This window comes from Carlito syrichta, unplaced genomic scaffold (genome assembly GCF_000164805.1).
Source record: "Carlito syrichta isolate Samal-C Ts95f unplaced genomic scaffold, Tarsius_syrichta-2.0.1 Scaffold306131, whole genome shotgun sequence".
Lineage (NCBI taxonomy): Eukaryota > Metazoa > Chordata > Mammalia > Primates > Tarsiidae > Carlito > Carlito syrichta.
Window position 1 is genome coordinate 146,961 of NW_007250227.1, and position 7,788 is coordinate 154,748.

The 7,788-nt window shown below is 45.4% G+C and overlaps 1 protein-coding gene across 1 annotated transcript in view; it reads right to left on the bottom strand.

Annotated features, from left to right (window-relative positions):
- The window catches only part of RBM33 (RNA binding motif protein 33), a 91,969-nt gene extending 90,500 nt beyond the window's left edge, over window positions 1–1,469 (bottom strand). The window contains exon 1 of the mRNA XM_008062946.1: window positions 1,373–1,469. The gene's annotated coding sequence lies outside the window, so the exon portion shown is untranslated. The remainder of the gene's footprint in view (window positions 1–1,372) is intronic.
- Between the last annotated feature and the right edge of the window lie 6,319 nt (window positions 1,470–7,788).

The following is a 7,788-nucleotide window of genomic DNA, read 5'->3' on the forward strand; positions in this document are numbered from 1 at the left end:
CTCAACGTGCTATACTGAGTCAGCACCACAGGCTCCTAATATGTATAGCACGCACCTCCACTTATCATCAGCTGCAGGTTATTTCACCAAAATAAAACCAAACCAACCAGATGAGAATGCATGTCTGACTGGCAAAAATCCAAGACTGAAATCAGACAGACTATATTTCATTCTAATTTACAGAATGAAATGAATACAATTTGTTTGCTAAGATTTCAAAATAAAAATATGATTCTACAAGTAAAAAATCAGTAGTTGGAATTTTAAGAACAATTTTTCTTTTTACATGTATAGTACAAATTATAAACAGTTTTTTTTAAAAAATCAAAATATTAAAAATTTGAGAAAACACATTTCAGTGATCAAATAAGTAAAATCTAGTCAGAAATACCTTTAAAAATTGTTCATAATTTGAGTAAAATAACAAAGAGGATTTTAAAACTGCAAAAAATCATGTTCCACCTATTAAATCACAGCAGCTAAATGCCAAATAAGATGCAACACTTCAAATGCAAGATTGTGTAGATAAATCTAGGTTCACACATATTAAGTACCCCATCTAGAGAAAAAATTGAATATACCATGTAGATGTCAACACCAAAGCTAAAAAACTCCAATGATATATTTCTCAAGGAAAACCTAACTAATTCAAAAGAACAAAATATAATGTTAAAGAATAAAACCGGAAAATGAATCTAGATGGCAGAATAACAAAAAACTCTATTTTTACACGTAAAAACTACCTTATGTTAGAAAACTGTTACAAATCTATGGCCCAATAATAAATGGTATATATTTGTTAATTACATCTATAACCAAAAAAGCATGTTTACATTTTCCTTATGTTCCCTCATGAAACTGAAAAAATTATTCCACCTACCAGAGTATACTAAGTATCTCTCTCCTCTCTTATAATATAGCTATGCGTCAAAAACAGGAAGATATTCATTATATTCAACTAGAGACCACAGTACAATTTTTTTAAAAGTCCAAATTAGTAATTCAGTAAATAATATAAACTGAAATAAAAACAAAGGCAGTAACATCAAACTGCAATCAACAGTATTAGGTGTCTGAGGCCTTGTCCTCCATCCAAATAAAGTAATTCTTTAAAAGAACAGTACATATCTTTACTAAGCTGCAATAACTCATGGAAGTCATTAAATGCAAGACCTACTGATTTGCAGCTGATCTGTTTACAGAACAATCCATATGGCTTTCACAGTTATTACTAATATTCCATTTAGAATGTAATCATGTTAAACATATAATACCACGTAATTCAATTATATTTCATTAGAATTATAAATTACAAACAGTTCCTATCAAATTAGTTAAATAGAGAACATTTTAATGAGGTGATACTGAGTACCTGAAATTTTCTTCGTCTTCATTATCACTCTGTAAAAGATCATCATTTAGCTCTTCATCTGACAAATCCGACTGATTCTAATTAAAATAAGAAATCTAATTAATGTGTGTCACTTCCATAAAAAGGCTTGTTACCAAAGTACAAAATTACATTGACTGGATTGTTTCTAACTTATGATACTGATATTAAAATGTCTGTCACCCAGGTTTTCTGGATATCACCAGTAGACAATCAAGAGATTCCATATACAGTATGCTCACTACTTCCATAATTTTTAGACGCCATAAAGCAAGAAAGTATAGAAGCAGCAAATGTAATGATCATATTTACTCTAACACACACACACACACATGCATGCAAAGTTAAGAGGTCCTTTGCTGGAGCCAAAAAACAAAATATTATTTCTATATCATACACAAAAAAGAAGGGTATCCTTTACTATATAAAAACATATATATAACACGTAGTTTCCAAATCTAAAAACCTTTTGAACAACACAAAAATTGTAATTTTAGAAACAGGCAGATTTTAAATAACTGAATCACTACACTGAAACAAGGGACTATAATAAAACTTTGGTTTTTCCAATATATACAGATCACATAGGAAAATAAATGTCAGTAGCTCAGTTCCTCAGTCCTGTTGTTGACAGTCCTGTGTATCAGTAAGCACAGACAGTCTAGCAATTCTGTCAAGAATTCCAGGTTTTAAGTTTAAAATATTGAGTATCTTAGATTTAGGGGGAGGGGGTACTTCACAATTTCCTCCCTTATTAAAATTATTCCTCCCCCTAGAAGATAGACAATTCCTCCCCCTAAATTCCTCCACAGTTCCTCCCCCTACAAGATAGACAACTCACATACACATTGAAGGGTGCAGGAAGTGACCAGAGGGGCGGTTCCCAAAATGGCACCAACACACCAGACAACAAAGGCCCTAGGTCCCGCTTCTGTAAGCACAATTCCTCACGCACGCGAATTTCAAACCTTCCCGCAAGCAAATTTCAAACCTGCAAGCCTCCAATCCGTAGCCAGCTTTGTTATGCGTCCAATAGGACTATAACACGGTGTTGGCCCCACCCTGCCCCCACGCAGCTCCTCCAATAGGAACGTAGCACGGCCCCTTCCGGCCCCTGTCAGGCTAATAAATACAGCTCTCTCCCTACAACTCTCTCTCGGTCTCTCTCTCTGTCGCTCTCTCCCTCTCTGCAGCTCTCTCCCCACCTCTCTCTCACTTCCTCTCTCTCTCTTACTCTCTCTCTCTTTTCTATTTTCCCGTTACAGATCCCCTCTGTAACAGCCGCTTTAATAAATCTCTTGGTCCTGGCCGGGTGTGGAGTCATTACTGGCGCCGAACTTCTTTCACACATATTTTTAAAAGTAAGGAGAAAAATCAACTTGACAGTCTACTTAAAGATGAAACAAATGAATAAGCAGTCTTTTACTGGCATTTACACCTTATAAAAATAGATTTCTCAAACCTGTCTATATATTCTTTATGAGGAGCTCAAGGGCCATCTAGTTCATAATTGTGTGATAAAGCTTGTTTTAAGTGTAGGTTGAAGCTTATTTTGAATGTATATTGAAACTTGTTTTTAAAACTCAGATGTATGCTTGCTTTCCCGCCCAAGCCCAGTAGTATACTTTTGGTAAACAAGTTCACATACCAAAAGAAAACCGCGGAGTCACGGTGTAGACCCTCTGGTCCCATTTCCTGCTCCACTCCCCTAGTAATCTCACATTCCAAATGTCCCAACCGGTTCCACCCAGCCCGCCTGACCGTTAATGGTCAGCTGCGACCCACGACCATACAAACCAACCAATCCCAAACGCCCCCGTACCCAGTAGGAGAAATTACCCAATCATGTGCGAACAAGTTTAAAGTTCTTTCCCCTCCCTTGTAACTGTGTATATAAGCTGCTTGCTGCGCTGGGTCGGGGCTCTCGTTCCTGTAGTGCTGTGCCGGTTACGGACGTGAGCCCAGACTCAAGCCTGAATAAAGACCCTTGTGTGATTTGCATCGGAGCTGGCTCTTTGGTGGTCTCTCAGATTCAGGATTCGGGTATAACATCTGGGGGCACATCCGGGATCCCAGAGACCCCAGCCCCCAAGACACCCCCAACCCAGAGGGTCCCAGCGCCGGCAGGTGAGTGCACTCATTCCTCTGTCTATCAGTGCGCATCTGTATTACCTGTAGGAATTCCACTCTGTATCCGGGTCGGCAGTGGCTTAAGCAGACGCGCTGGCGGGCCCTCGACCAGGGGTCGTGGGAGACATCCCGCAGCCCCGTCTGGAGGACGAAGTCCTCATCTGTGAGGAAAGTCAGTCGCCTAGGGGCACGGACTTACCCTCAGCTCAGTTTTACTTTTGTCTTCACAGCCACGGAAAACCACACTTTTATGTTGGTAGCTTCGCTTTGTCTGTTGTGTTTGTGGTTGTGTTATTGTGGATGGAAAACATGGGACAGGCGCTGACCACCCCTCTAACCCTGATGACTGACCACTTTTCAGACGTAAAAGAAAGGGCTCATAATCAGAGTGCAACCATCCACAGGAAAAAGTTTCAAACCCTCTGCACGTCTGAATGGCCGTCCTTCAATGTAGGATGGCCGCCAGAGGGCACTTTCTCACTAAGTCTTGTTTTGCAGGTTAAGCACGTTATCTTCCATGACGGACTTCACGGCTGCCGTGATCAGGTGCCTTAAATCCTCGTATGGCAGGATGTAATTAATAACCCACCCGCCGTGGGGCCAAATCTTTTATTCCACCTCAAACAGGGCCGATGCTCAGAGTCCTGGCCTCGTAGGAGACAAAGCCCGGCCGGCCCACGGAAACCCAAGGGTCGACTAAAACCCCTCTTTACCCGGTCCTGCAGGATGCAGAGCCTGAGGATTTACTTTTCCCTCCTCCCTATCATGATATCCCTTCGGCTCCCCCGGCGCCTAGAGAGGGCTCCGTTGGGGGCCGGGCCCCTGTTCCACAGGCGGAGGAGCCCCTGCGCGGACTGGTGGTGGGAACACAGGGACGCGCCAATCGGGCAGCCCCAGTTGCAAATATGGGACCCGCCGACTCCACTGTGCTCCCCCTCTGTGCAATGGGGCCTCCGGATGAAACTGGAGAACAGCCCCTGCACTACTGGCCGTTCTCCACCTCTGATTTGTCCAACTGGAAAACCCAAACCGCCAAATTTTCTGATAATCCCAAAGATTTAACTGACTTGTTAGAAAGCATTCTCTTTACCCACCAGCCCACCTGGGATGATTGCCAAATGCTTTTAAAGGTTCTCTTCACCATGGAGGAAAGAGAACGCATTCAGACGAAAGCCCGGAAATTGGTTCTGGGGGAGGATAGACAACCGACCCAGAATCCGGATTTCATCAATGCAGCCTTTCCCCTGTCTCGCCCTGCATGGAACTTTAATATGGCAGAAGGTAAGGAGAGGCTCCGGGTCTATCGCCAGACTCTAATGGTGGGTCTCAGGACTGCGGCACGCAAGCCCACTAATTTGGCCAGAGTATATGTGTTAGGCAGGATAAGGATGAGAGTCTGGCCGCTTTTCTGGAGAGAATTACGGAGGCCTTCAGGCGGTACACTCCTATGAATCCAGAAGCACCGGAGACTAGGGCAGCCGTTATAATGGCTTTTGTCAATCAAGCTGCCCCAGATATTAAAAGGAAGTTGCAGAGGGTAGAGAGGTTAGGAGAGAAAAGCCTTCAGGACTTACTAATAGTGGCTGAAAGAGTATACAACTGCCGAGAAAGCCCAGAGGACCAGCAGACCAGAATAAACAACCACCAGACTCGCAACTTAGCCAAAATTCTGCTGGCCACGACCACCAATGACCCCCAGGAGAAACAGAGACGCCTGAAAAAACTGGCTGCGGAGCCAGGTAAGGAGGGCAGTCGTCAGAAGGGACACCACAACTTAAACAGAAACCAGTGTGCATATTGCAAAGAAGAGGGTCATTGAGTGAAAGACTGTCCCAAGAAACACCCTAATCCCAGGGATCCAGGGGATAAGCTACACATCCTAAACCTGAGGGAAAACCTATACCCTGAGGACTAGGGGGCTCGGGGTTCGGAGCCCCTCCCCGAGCCCAGGGTAATTCTTAAGGTGGAGGGGCAGCCAATGCAATTCCATGTGGACACAGAGGCACAGCACTCTGTCCTACTACAACCACATGGAAGGGTATCAAACAAGATTCTGTGGGTGCAGGGGGCCACGGGCACTAAGCCGTATCCATGGACCACCCAAAGGACAGTGGACCTTGGTGTGGGTCGAGTGTCTCACTCCTTTATACTCATCCCTGAGTGCCTATACTCCCTGTTAGGCCGAGACCTACTCACCAAAATGGGAGCTCGAATCAGCTTTCACCCAGAGGGGACAAAGATTTTAAACAAAAATGGATATCCTATCCAGGTGCTCACTATAAGCCTGGAGGATAAGTATCGTCTCCTCCAAAGGCCACTACCACCAATGGATGATATAAACTGCTGGCTAGTTTTCCCCAAGCATGGGCAGAGACGGGGGAACAGGACTAGCCAAGCACCGGCCGGCAGTGTTCATAGAACTGAAACCGGGAGCCGATCCGGTCAGGGTGCGGCAGTACCCGATTGCCCTTGACCGCATGGGAAGGTATAGCCCCTCACATCTGGCGGTTATTAAGTGCGGGGGTGCTGTGACCCTGTCAGTCAGGCTGGAACACTCCCCTGCTGCCAGTGTAAAAACCAAACTCAAGTAAATATAGGCCGGTTCAGGACTCACGAGAGGTAAACCGGCGAATAATGGATATACACCCTACGGTCCCAAACCCCTACACCCTCCTCACCACTCTGCCCCAACCAGGACATAGTATACTGTGCTGGAATTAAAGGATGCCTTTTTCAGTTTGCCCTTGGCCCCAAAAAGCCAGGAAGGACATCTTTGCCTTCGGATGGACGGATTCAGAAAAGGGTATCAACGGCCAGCTCACCTGGCCTCAAGGACTCAAGAATTCACCCAACTGCCTCAAGGATTCAAGAATTCACCCAACTGCCTCAAGGATTCAAGAATTCACACAACTGCCTCAAGGATTCAAGAATTCACCCAACATTTTCAACGAGGCACTGCAGGAGAATTTGGGTGAGTTTCGTACAAAGAACCCCAACCTGACTCTGTTACAGTATGTAAATGATATCCTGCTGGCAGCAGAGGACCGAGACACGTGTCTGCAAGGCACCAAGGACTCGTTACAAACTCTGGGCACCCTGGGGTACCACGCCTCGGCAAAGAAGGCATAAATCTGCAGAACGGAGGTGAGCTATCTGGGATACAAAATAAAAGATGGGCAGAGATGGCTAACAGACGCTAGAGAGGAAACTGTTCTACGAATTCCACCGCCACAAAATGTCCGCCAAGTACGCGAATTCCTGGGTTCAGCGGAGTTCTGCTGCTTTTAGATTCCGGGGTTCGCTGAGTTGGCTAGACCGCTATATGAAGCCACTAAAAATAAGCAAGACTTTGTTTGGACGGAGGCCATGAACCAATCTTTTAATAACCTCAAACAAGCGTTACTCTCGGCCCCGGCCCTTGGGCTACCTGATTTAACAAAGCCGTTTCATCTATATGTGGATGAACTGAAAAGGGTCGCAAAGGGGGTCCTGCTACAACAGCTAGGCCCCTGGAAAAAGCCCATAGCATACCTCTCAAAGAAATTAGATCCTGTAGCAGCTGGATGGTCCCCATGTTTGAAAATCATTGCAGCAGTCGCCACATGGTCAAGGATGCTGACAAAATAACCATGGGTCAAGAACTGTATGTCAGTACACTCCATGCCGTAGAGGGGGTGCTCAGACAGTCACCAGATCGATGGATAAGTAACGCCTGCTTGACTCATTACCAGGGCTTGCTCCTAGATCCTGCTAGAATTCTGTTCCAGACCCCCACCTCCTTGAATCCAGCCACGCTGCTCCCCAACCCGGACTGGGAGGCCCCGCTCCACGACTGTCAAGAAATCCTGGCCCAGGTGCCTGGGGTGAGAGCTGACCTCCAGGATCAGCCCTTGCCTGATGCGGATAACACCTGGTGCACGGATGGCAGTAGCTTCGTCCGGAATGGAACAAGGTATGCAGGGGCAGCCATAATCACGGAGACTGAAACTGTCTGGGCAGAACCATTAGTGGCCGGAACCTGTGCCCAGTGGGCTGAGTTAATAGTGCTAACCAAAGCGCTGACTATGGGAGCTGGCAAGCGGGTAAACATTTATACAGACAGCAGGTATGCATTTGCCAAGGCTCATGTACATGGAGTCACTTACAGAGAAAGGGGGCTCCTAACAGCAAAAAAAAAACTATCAAAAACAAAGCTGAAATCCTCGAGCTGCTACAAGCCCTCTGGCTACCTAAGGCATTAGCCATCATCCATTGTCCAGGACACCAGA